Source organism: Cupressus sempervirens, chromosome 4 (assembly GCF_028749045.1).
Source record: "Cupressus sempervirens isolate cs-2001-9-10 chromosome 4, ASM2874904v1, whole genome shotgun sequence".
Taxonomy (NCBI): domain Eukaryota; kingdom Viridiplantae; phylum Streptophyta; class Pinopsida; order Cupressales; family Cupressaceae; genus Cupressus; species Cupressus sempervirens.
In genome coordinates this window covers 412402998-412416219 of record NC_143121.1, presented here as the reverse complement: position 1 = coordinate 412416219, position 13222 = coordinate 412402998, and positions in this window count along the sequence as shown.

Below are 13222 nucleotides of genomic sequence, written 5' to 3'. Positions count from 1 at the left end.
TATGGATATTTGAGATATCATTTTGTAAAAGCATCTTTAGAGTTGTTTTTCTAATAGGGAATTGTTAAGGCTAAGATGATAGACCATATATTTAAAAATTATTAGTATCTTTTTTAATAATAAGGAAATATTTTAGCATAAAGTTTAAACTTTGTAGACATATAGAGTCTAATACATATAATTCATGAGAACCACTTGTTAGATTCAAATCTCATGTAAATAATGCAACTTAGTATGGTCTATGTATCTTCAAAATTCATGCCCTTTCATACAAATTTGATCGAGTTGGGATTTCTACTAAAAAAATAATGGATTTCCAAAAGAGTCATATTTTGACATCACTATTATATGAGAATGACCAATACAAGAAAGAGGTGTTCTTATGCCAAATGGTAGCTATGAAGTAGGGCATGGACATTTATCAAAGCTTAAAAGAGAGGAGGAATTCATCACCTACTTAGTTACAATTGCCCCAATATACATGTATGAAAAATGCAGAAGCATTGATATAACATTTCTTAGTAAAATGACTTAATAAATTTTGATTATTTTAAATGTCATAATTGTGTCAAATGTACAAAACGGGTTTGGTAAAAAATCTATAGAAATTCTAGAATTTAATGGATATACAAAAGATATAAGAATATATAAGAGAATATAAATATATCTTTATTTAATTCAATTCTTGTGTGTGTGTGTGTGTGTGTGTGTGTGTGTGTGTGTGTGTGTGTGTGTGTGTGTGTGTGTGTGTGTGTGTGTGTGTGTGTCTAATTAAATAAAGATTGTTAAAATTTATCAGAATTGAATTAAATTAAAACTATGGACCTATTTCTATCTTTTACATTTCTTGGTGTACTCATTGCAGACTAAGGTGTGATTGCTAGTAATAAAGCAAATGTAAGATAGTGAGAAGACTAGTGTCAACCCGTCATGGCTAGAAGCCCCATACCTTCTATTGGCCATGCTTTATACTCGTGACTTTTTGTACCTTGAGGTAGTCATGACATGCGGAACATTGTTAGTGTCTTTTAAGTATTAAATGAGTATTTAAAAAGAATTTTTATTCCATACTTTTACCAATACTTATCCTTTTTATACTTACCTTTTTCTCATTTGCTAAAGTTTGAACAATATTTAATTTATATATTTTAAATTATTTTTTTATAAGAGAGTATAAATTCTTTCTAAAAAATTAATAAATTAAAATTATTCAAAAAAATAGTTTTTCTATAATATGTAGATATAAGGTTGAATGAAAATTGTTATTTTTAAATTAATAAATTTAGAAATTAGTTATGAAGAACTATGGAAAAAATTAATTAATTTAATTAGTAAATAAAAGTTAACTATTACAATTGAAATTTTTTGAGTTTTAGAATAATTTATTTAATATAGGATTATATATATATATATATATATATCTTTGATTGGTATAGGGTCAGAGCCTTTATATTATATTAGATGCTTAAAATAGTTGCAGAGTTCTCCATTGAAATGGGTACTGGAAGGAAAGAATGGAGTAAGAAAACCTCCAGTCTTGCCCAAGAATAAAGTCCTTTAGTATACAAATTTTAAAAGGGGCATATACCCCGATATATGAGATTTTGAGCATTTGCTACTAGAATTATACATTGACTATAATTACATTTCTTTCTAGATCTTTAAGCATATATTTCAGAATCAAGAACTTATTGATAAGCAAGGTGATATACTCCTTGCTTCAAGTATTCTTCCTTAGATAGTGCTTTGATACTTATCTCCATGCAAAAAACCTAACTTCCAATAGGGTGTTAGTAGCAAAAGCCTAAATGATTAAAAGAAAGAGAGAAAGTCATGAATTTATAGGAGGATAAACTAGGGTAACATAATTCATCTCTAACACATTACTTTGTGATCTAATTACTTGCTTTGTGGAGTTTGTTAATAATTAAATTTATTTCCTACTAATCTATGTTTACCATGTTATATACTAGCTACATTCATTTAGCTTAATTTGAAGCTTGAGCTGATCAACTAAGAAGTTTAAATAAGCCATACATTTTTGGTTGGAAATTTGGCTAAGTTATAAGGTTAAAAATAGCTCTTAGTTATTCAGCTTTACTTAGTTTTCACTAAGAATGAAAGGATTGGCAATGTGAAAATCTAGATGTTGAATAGGAGTGGATACTAGTTATAGATGTTGTGAATACAAAGACACTCTCAACTGAAATAGTTCATCAATTGAGTGAAGCTATTAAGAATCATTCTAATAAATGAATCAAAGGAAGGAACTGATGAAAACAAAGCATATTTCTAAAAACCACCTAGAAACATAAGTTTAATTTGTATTAGGTGTTAAAAGGTTACAATTTATACGCAACACCCAATTCTTACATAAGTGGATATATACTAGATATCTACAGGAGAGAACAACAAGAGGAGGGGAAAAAACAAGAATCCAAAGAGACCCTTGAAGACTAAGAAGCCACAGCCCTAATAACGAATAAGGCCCAAAATAGAGGATGTACCTAAAAATGCCCAAAAGGGAAAATAAACCATATAACAGTAAGGGCTCACAAAATAGAAAGATATATCTAGCTAGCGGCCGAGGGGAGAAAAATTTGGCATCTTATTGAAGACCCAAAACTTTTGGAGCTACTAATAACCTAGCAGTTAACATTCCTTCTTCCAAAATACCATGATAATTTCTGCTATATCTTTCGAGTTCTTAATCTTGAAGCTTGATGGGAATTTGAAGGTGCTCCTTTCCCTACTAGACTTGTCCTAATTAGGGAGGCAGAATTCCAAAGCTGCAAGGTTGTCAGAGTTTGACTCCTGGCTGAATGTAGGAATTGAAGATGTTTAGGTAATGTCAGAGCCAAGCCTTACTGTGGTCTTATATAATGCCTCTCCACCTGAGGAGAAAATTGAGAAAATTAATTAACAAAAAATAAATATGTACATTGTATAGAATTGAAAATTTATAATTATTTTATGTTTAAGGTTAATATTAGCATTACTTAGTAGTATAATATAAACTTTTAATTTTTACTTTTAAATTTAAATAATTTAAAAATTAGAAGAATTAAATTTGTTATTGTATGTAATTGGAGCTTTGAAATGATGTTATGGTTAATATTATTTAACACACTTTTTAACTTATTTATTATTTAATATTACTTTTATCTACTATTTTAATTTTAAATTTATTTGTTAATTAATTTTTAATAATAGTTATAGATATATATTGTTGGATATAATTGTTCAATTGTGTGTTGTCTTTGATGTTACACAAATTACATATCAGTTATCAGTTAGAGCCTACCAAGCTCAGATGGTCAGCAAGGAAAAAGACAAAGGTTACCGAGTTTAGAAGGTTAGCAAAAAAAGGTTTAGTGTCTACCGAGCATTTTTAGGCTTTACCTTGCATAGGTAGTTGCTACCGAGCTTTCAAGGTTTAGCAAAGGAAATTCAATTGTTACCAAGCTCACTCAGTCATCAAGAGAAAACAATGTAGGAAATAGGTGTTACCAAGCTCACTCAGTCATCAAGAGAAAATAGTGCAAGAAACAGTTCTAACCGAGCTTTCATGGATAGTGAAGGAAATCTAGTTCTTACTGAGTTAACTCGACAGCCAAAGGATTTTGTGGCTTTTGTAGTGTTAACCGAGTTAGGATGGTTAACTCAGGAAATTGTTTCTAGAAGCAGTATTTCTGAGCAGGGTGAGTCAGTGAAGGATTTCATTATTTTGTGAAATAAAGTTTATTAGTTTAATGTAATATTTGTAGCCGACCGATATATGGTTTATTGTAAATGTAACTTGTGAATGACCCGACTTGATAATCTGAATGGTATATACAAGAGGTCAAGTTGCGAATTCTAAGTGTGTGATGGATGTGAATGAGAGAAGAAGGACTAAGAATGAATTTTGAAGGATGATCAGAGATCATTGAGGAGTAGAAAAGCTATATTTAATCAAGAAGGATCTAATAGTACAAAATGGAGATCTGTTATCAGCAAATTTAGTTGCATCTTATTCAGGTCAATTCATTGTTACTTTCTAACCATTGTAGCAGTGATTTTAAATCTCTTAGCAGAGTTGGTTTAACCGTCATTTTATAAATCCTCTAACAAGGTGCTAGTTTAGTTGAATTGTTCTAAAGACCTCTAGCAAGGCCACTCCTAATAGTGTGATTAAATCTTCTAATAGGGTCACACCTAACAGTGTGTATTGTAACCTTTAATAGCATTGGCTCCTAATAGGGCTCATTTCAAAAGAGTGAAAAATTGGTAGCTAGTTACTTGGTGATTTTTCCCATATTAGGTTTCCACATTAAATTTTGTGTCTCTTGTGTTCATTTTATTTAACTTTTGCATGCATATTAATAATAATGAATGTTAGATGATCAGTAACTAATTAGTCTACTGAGTTACAACATTCTTACAGTGTTTACCAAGTATTAGCAGTAAATAAGTATTTAAGACATCTAAGGGATCTGTGGATTTATTTTTGAGGTAACTGATTCACCCCCCCTTGGCCCCCCCTCTCAGTTACTCCATCTATAATTCCAACAATTTGTATCAGAGCTTTTGGTTCTTGCTGGAAAAGATTTCAAGGATCTAAGCCAAAGGTCAAGATGTCTTATAAGAGGGAAATTACAAGACTTAACAGGGACAACTTCTTAGCATGGCAAGGATTGATGAGACTTCATCTAGCTTCCATTGGTGAGATAGAGCTAAACTACCTTGATGGAAAATATGCAAAACCTTCTGGTACATTATCTATCAATGATATTCCTGAAAAGAAGACTCACAACAACATGATGATAGATATAGCATCTGCTCTGAGTTATGAAGAATTTGATGACATCAAGGATTGCAAAACCAACTTTGAAATGTGGAACAAGATGGAAGAGACCTATGGAGGAGCTGATAATGTGAGAAGAGCCAAAGAAAAAAGTTTGAGAGGACAATTTGGTCAAATGAGGATGAGAGAGGATGAAAACATTACAAACTATGTTGAAAGAGATAAAGCATGTGTTAGTGCAATCAAAACATCTAGAGGAGATATCAAGGAGAAGACAGTTATAAGTAAAGATCTTAGAACTCTACTTCCCATTTATGCAATCAGAGTCTCTACAATTCAAGAAAAAAGATGTGAAGCAAATCATAAGATAAATATAGAGGCCATAGTTGGAAAATTGATTGCATTTGAGCTAGACAACTATGATAATTATGTTCCAGCTACCAAGAACATTGAATCAGCATTTGAAGCCAAGCTTTCACTCAAAGATAAAGGAAAAAAGTTAAAGGATCCTCAATCAGATAGTGATGAAGAATCTGAAATAGAGTTCAAATAGTGATCTTGAGGTGGTTGAAGCTCTGCTAGCAAAGAAATATTCAAGAGGCAAAGGAAACTACAAAGATAAGGTTCCACTAATCTATTTTTCTTGTGAATAAATTGGACATATTGTTGCTAGGTGCCCAAATAAGAAGAACAAGGATGAGAAGAAAGGTCACAAGGGCAATAGCAAGAAAGACTTCAAATCATTCAAGGATAAAGGTAAGAAAACATGTTTCATGGCTAAAGATTCTAATGATTTTGATGATGAAAAAGAAGATGAAATTGTTTACATAGCTATAAAGGATGAATCTAATAATGATGAAGAAATGGCACTCATTTCTCATGTGAGCAAAAATGATACATGGATCATAGATAGTGGTTGTTCTCATCACATGACTAGTGATAAAATTAAGTTTGAACACTTTGAAGACTATGACGGTGGTAGTGTAAGATTTGGTAACAATGAACCTTGTTGTATAAGAGAAGGAAGAATCTCACTAACCAAGGAACTTGTATGTGATAATTCATATTGGGTAGAAGGACTAAAGCATAATCTGCTGAGTGTGGCATAGCTACTCAATAATAGATTCAAAGTGGAATTTATGCATGGAAAGGCAAGACTGCTGGACGGCAAAGGAAAGTTGATTAGACCAGGCACTCAAACTAAAGGTAACTTGTTTTATCTTGAACTTGGTGAATGTTCATGTTTTATTTCTCAAGTTGAAGAAAGTTGGTTATGGCATAGGAGGTTGTGTCATGTAAACTTTGACAACTTGGTAAAAATAGGTAAATTTAAGAAAGTAAGAGGCATTCCCAACATAAAGAAACCTGAGGTTGGTCTATACAAGAATTGTCAAATTGGCAAGATGGGAAAAACTAGTTTTAAAAGCAAGAACTATCAGACTAAAGAAATTTTAGAAATTGTACATAGTAATTTATGTACACCTATTGGCATTGAAAGTTATACTAGTGAAAAATTATTCATTCTTTTTGTTGATGATTATTCAAGAACAATGACTATCATGTACCTAAGAGAGAAATTAGTAGCATTTGAAAAGTTCAAATCGTATTTGACCAAAGTGGAAAAGGAAACAGGCAAAAGACTAAAATGTTTAAGGTCTAACAAAGGTGGTGAATTTGTTTCACATGAATTCAATAACTTTTCCATTGAAAGAGGAATCAAAAGATAGGTTTCAGCACCAAGAACTCCTGAACAAAATGGAATAGCTAAAAGAAGGAACAAATCTATCATGGACTGTGCAAGAACCTTAATGATTGAGAAAAGCATTGCTATCAAATACTGGAAGGAAGCTATCAGCACTGCAATTCATACCTTGAACCAATTACAACTAAAAAAGGACTCATTCAAGACCCCCTATGAGTTATGGTATGGCTACAAACAAAATGTAAGTTACCTAAAAGTATTTGGAAGCAAATGTTACATTTTGAAAGAATCTAGAAAAGGTAAATTTATTGTAAAGGGTGATGAAGGAATATTTTTGAGATATTCTTGCAAAAGTAAAGCATATAGATGTTTGAATCTATCTACTCACAAAGTCATAGAAAGTGCACATGTGAAAGTTGATGAATTTGCAGAAAGAACTAAAGAAGAAAGCAAAAGGGAACCTAAAGACTATAGGAGATTTGTTTACATTGAACCTGATACAATGCCAAATATACCTATTAATCGAGAATCTTCAACTCTAGAGTCTTCAGTAATTGATTCATAGGAAGTTCAAACTGAGCTAATGCCTACCATATTGCAAGAACCCGAGTTGCAAATAGAAGCTACCAAATCAACATCTACTGAGCCTGAGAAACTAGATCCAGAACCAAAAGTTGAGACACAAAAGCATAACAATGCAAGCCATTCAAAAGGCAAGGAGCCTGTGTTAGCCAAGTATGTTAGGAAGCATCATGCACCAGAGTAGATCATTGGAGATAAATCAGAAGGAACAATGACAAGAAGTAAGTTGAAAGGCACTTGTTTACTTGCTGATTTTGAACCTAGAAATTTCAAAGATGCATTAGAAAATGAAAGTTAGATTGAAGCCATGAATGAAGAGATATAACAAATAGATAAAAAAAAAACATGTACTCTTGTACCTAGACCTAAAGACAAAAATGTAATTGGAACTAAGTGGGTATTCAAAAACAAGTTAAATGAAGATGGTAAGATGTCAAGGAACAAAGCTAGACTAGTATGCAAAGGATACTCTCAAGAAGAAGGTGTAGACTATGGAGAGACTTTTTCTCCTATTGCAAGATTGGAAGGTGTTAGAACCTTACTTGCATATGCTGCATACAAAGGATTCAAAGTTTATCAGATGGAAGTCAAGTCAACATTTCTCAATGGCATATTGGATGAAGAGGTTTACATTGAACAGCCTGAAGGTTTTGTTGATCCAAACAAGAAGGACATAGTCTAAAAACAACATAACGCATTATATAGTCTAAAACAAGCACCTAGAGCATGGTATGAAAGATTGCATAACTATCTTACTGAGATTGGTTTTCAAAGAACTAATGATAATAGTAGTTTGTACATAAAAGAAGGACCAGATAATAAGATTGTTTTAGTAGAGATATTTGTAGATGATACTTTGTTCACAGGAAATGATGATCTTTGCAAAGAATTTTTAGAATAAATGAGCAAGGGATTTGAAATTTCAATGTTTGGTGAAACCAAATTCTTTGTTGGTCTTCAAATCCAATAGTGTAAGAATGGCATCTACATAACTCAATCTAAATACATTAAGGAGATACTGAAAAAGTTAGGTATGGAAGACTGCAAACTAGTTGGGACTCCTATGTGTACTGGATTGAAACTTACCAAAGATGATGAATCAAAGAAAGTGGATCAGATATTGTATATATCCATGATTGGAAAGTTGTTGTATGTAGTGCATACAAGACTAGACATTGCCCTTTTAGTAGGAATTGTGGCAAGATTCTCGGCAAAACCAAAAGAAAATCACATGATGGCAATCAAAAGGATCATGAGATACTTGAAAGGAACTGAAGATTATGGATTATGGTATAAACTTGGAGGAAATCTAGATTTAAAAGTGTTCACTGATGCAGATTGGGAAGGGAATGTTGATGAAAGAAAGAGTACAAGTGGAGGAGCTTTCTTTCTTGGAAAGAAGTTGGTTTCTTGGACAAGTAAAAAGTAGTACTGTACATCCCAGTGCACAACAAAGGTTGAATATGTTGCAGCAGCAGTAAACTACTCAAACATTGTATGGTTCAAACAATTATTAGAAGGTATGAAGCAAGAAATCAAAGAACCTGATATAACAATGTATGGTTCAAAACAATGTAACTTGTGAATGAGCCGACTTGATAATCTGAATGTTAAATACAAGAGTTCAAGTTGTGAATTCTAAGGATGTGAATGAGAGAAGGACTAAGAGCAAATTTTGAAGGTTGATTAGAGATCATTGAGGAGCAGCAAAGCTATATTTAATCAAGAAGGATCTAATAGTACAGAATGGAGATCTATTATCAGCAAATTTAGTTGCATCGTATTCAGGTGAATTCATTATTACTTTCTAACCATTGTAGCAGTGATTTCAAATCTCTTAATAGAGTTGGTTTAATAGCCATTTTGTAAATCCTCTAACAAGGTGATAGTTTAGTTGAATTGTTCTAAAGACTTCTAGCAAGGCCACTCCTAACAGGGTGATTAAATCCTTTAACAGAGTCATAGCTAACAGTGTGTATTGTAACCTTTAACAGGGTTGGCTCCTAACAAGGCTTACTTCAAAAGAGTGAAAAATTGGTAGCTAGTTACTCGGCGGTTTTTCCCATATTGGGTTTCCACATTAAATCTAGTGTCACTTGTTTTCATTTTATTTAACTTTTGCATGCATATTAATAATAATGAATGCTAGATGATCAGTAACTAGTTAATCTACTGAGTTACAACATTATTATAGTGTTTATTGAGTATCAACAGTAAATAAGTATTTAAGACATCTAAGGGATTTGTGGATTTATTTTTGAAGTAACTGATTCACACCGCCGCCCCCCTCCCCCCTCCTCTTAGTTACTCCATCTATAATTCCAACTATATGTATGTATGTATGCATGTATGTATGTATGTATGTATGTATGTATGTATGTATGTATTTATGTATGTATGTATGTATTTATTTATTTATTAGAACTTTTCATTTAAGGTTGAAAATTAATTTTTGTTTATTAAGTAAAAAAATTGATGACATTTATTTATTTAATTTTATGTAATTTAAAAGTAACTATATGAAAATCTAAATTATATATTAAAATTTATTAATAGATTTAGATTTTATTTTGGTGTGACCTTATGAGTATAGCTAACACATTTTTCTTTTTCTAGTCAATGTATTCTCTTTATAATTTTTCATTTCATTTCATTCCATTTATTATTAATTTTTACATTCATTAATTCAAAAATTTAATCTTTTATTAATTCATCAATTGATTTAATAATAATGAATTTCAAATAAAAAATATAAACATATTTTAAAAGAGTTTATATTTTCTTAAATAATTAAACACACTATAAATAAAATTGTGCCCAAACTTTTATTAAATGTATTTTGTTATACAATATCTCATACTAAGAGAAGAACTAAGTATAGAAAATAGTTTGAAATAAAAAAATGAGGTACTCTTTTAAAAATTAAAGATGCTGACAATATTTCTTCATTTTGCACACCTATTGTGGTTGAGATCAGAGTAAAAAATATGATACATGGAAGGCATACCAATTTTGGGGACTAGCTATCCTCCAACAAAATCCCCATGGCCTAAGTGTTACATACCATCCATATCCATAAGTCTCGCTATGTCCCATAACACAACTGGAATGACAATGCTCATGGGTGTTAGATCCTTCAATGTGACACCTCTGATTTTCTTGATATCATCTTTTTTGGTGTCCTAGACTGTAGCAACTATCAATAACATGCTTAGTCCAAATAGTGTCATCCTAGCTATAGTTAGGTAGTTGCAGTCAAAGTTTCCCTAACTTTGACCAATAGATAACCCATGGCTAAGGTTTTTTGGAGTGAAAGTTTCCCCAAATATCCTCCTACAATATCTTCATTCTTATGCTGTCTATTTGTAAAAGTTGAACATATTTTTGACCTTCACCTAGTGCAAATACTAATGAGAAGAATGGTCCCAAGAAGAAAGTGAAGGAGCTTCAAATTAAAAAAATACTAGTGCCCAATTTGTCCATCGTGTCACTTCACCTTTGTCAGTAGGGTGTGATACTTCACCTTTGTTGATAGGGTTTCTTCTTCATTTTTATCTTAATATATTACTCTTGTAGTCACCACTTTGGGTATTTTATTTATCTCAATTCTTTGAGGAAAACACTAAAAAATATAGAAAAATGCCAAACAATACTAAAAGATAGAGCAAACAATTTTGATCTTCTACTTCACTAAATGAAGAATTTTCACTGAAAAATGTTTGCTGTGAGTACTGCACATAAGACTTGCTCAAATAAACTTGACTAGCAATAGTTTTTCCATAGACATCCCTAAGCCTCTACACGATTGTTTCCATACAAGCACCACAATCCATCAAAGACAAGTCCCCCTCGCACTGCACATATTGATGGACATACCCTATCTTTGAATCCCCTGAATTTGACAGACAGAAGCCATTTCTTCCGAAGTTCCACTTAATATGCCTTCAATCCATAAAAAAAAAATTCCATTTTTCAAAAGGGTATGCAGAGTACTATTTATTGGTATACCAGCACCAACAATTGTCTCATTAAAGATGTGTGTAAGAGATCTTCTTTGTAGATCCCTCAATTTTAAGTATTGAGCTAGTCTTTCATTGGCATTTTTTATAACTTTTATAGAGAGGAGGCAATGTCAAGAGAGGAATGAGAACAAACATAATTCTTCATCTTCTAGGTAATCTACTAATCAAATATTGGAAATCATGAATACTATCTACAACCTATATATATATATATATATATATATATATATATATCATATTTGATGATCTTTTCAAGTACGATTTTTTCTAGTTTAAAATGTAGGATTTACTTTTTTTAAATTTAGTACTATTTTATTAATCTTTTTACAGCAGTAGAATCAAGAAAAAGGTAGTATATATCATGCGTCAAAGATTTATAGGATCTAAAGAGGGGCACTAGATTCAGAGAATATAAACTTGTTGAAATTGGTTCTTCAATTTTTTTAATCTTGATTCTTGAAATGCACTTAAAATCTTGATCATCACAACATAGTCTATTGAGAATGGAATGAAGAAGCTAATCAAAGAGGGAGATTGTAAAGAGATATTGTTGAGAACATACAAGTATGACCAATATGCTTCAATCATTGTTTTTTCATTGATGTCAAACCTGCTATTTGCCAATAAGACAACTGCTTATATGATTTAAGTACTATTGCTTAGATGATTGATGAAGAGGATTTGATCAAAAGATGTAACAGTAGCACCTAGAGTAAAGGTTGAGTTATGATTATGTAATGAAGTGCAAGAATCAATTAAGATAGTGATGAGATGATGTATTAATAATCTACTTAAAGTTACAAAGGCTAGTTACACTAAGAAAGTTTAGAAGAACAAAAGTCCCACAACGTTTGTTTGTCAAGCTTAATTGACTGTATAGTAGGTTCCGAGAAAAGTCAATGTAAGTCAAGTAGAAAATTAATTAGAGCTGAGTAAAAGTTCATTCTAGTGTATGTCGAGTAGAATAGTGGATGTCAAGTAAAGTTTAGTTGATGTTGAGCACCAGTAAACTTTTTTTTGTGCCAAGTAATTTGTACAATGGGTGTTGAGCAATGCAGTATGTGTCAAGCATTAGAAGTAAGATAATGTCAAGTTGTTGCATTATTTAAAAGATTGTGAATTCGATGAATTTGAGTTGACAAGTTTGTTTTCTTGGATTATGTGAACTAGGTGGAAGATAAGGATGATGAGTTGTGGCACAAACTTCAAGGTAAACCATTTTTAGGTGAATTCAAAGTGGATTCTAGGAGAAGTTTATAGAAGAGATATGGAATTTGGGATAGATATATTGTACCCTACCTAATCTATCTGAACCCTAAATTGGATGATGGAGAATGAGCCAGAAACTATCTTAATTTTCTATTTATAGGAATCACTAGTCATGAAGCAAAGTTGTCATGTGTGAGAACCTAAGCAAGAAAATGAGTCAAGGGTTTTGCTTCATCAAGTGACCTAAGAGAAGACTACATTGCCAAGTTAAGAAAGATGGCTTAAGGATATATATGCTTGAAGGTTGAATAAGCTATCATAGCTACAAAGTATGAAGGCCAAGCATAATTGAGGTCTTAACAAAGATCTATATCCTACAAATGAAGTTGTAAGTTGTATGAGATCAAGCCTTACTTTTACTCTCTAACAATTGGATCAATCTAGGGTAAATCCTTTGGATTAAGGTTAACCTAATAGTCATTTGTAAATCTTTTGATTGGGTGACATTCAGAGTGAATGGTCTAAAGTTCTCTAACAAGGTTGACTCCTAATAGGGTGATTGAAATCCTTTAACAATATCACATTTAACAATGTGTGTTGTAACCTTTAATAGGGTTGGTCTTTCACAGGGCATCACTTCAGAAGAGTGAAAAGAGTAGCATGTCATTGGTGTTTTTTCCCAAATTGAGTTTCCAAGTTAATCATTGTGTCAAGTGTGTTGATGAATCCATTGTGTTTCATGTTTTTCATTTTTGAAAGTTGATTAGATAGTAACCTACAAGTTTTTAAGTGATTTCATAATCTTATGGATGCATGCATGATGAATGATGCTTTATGGGTTTACTAAGCTATGAAAATTTTTAATTATACATCTAGACCTTGGATAACTGATTCACCCCACCCCCACCCCACCTCCCCCAT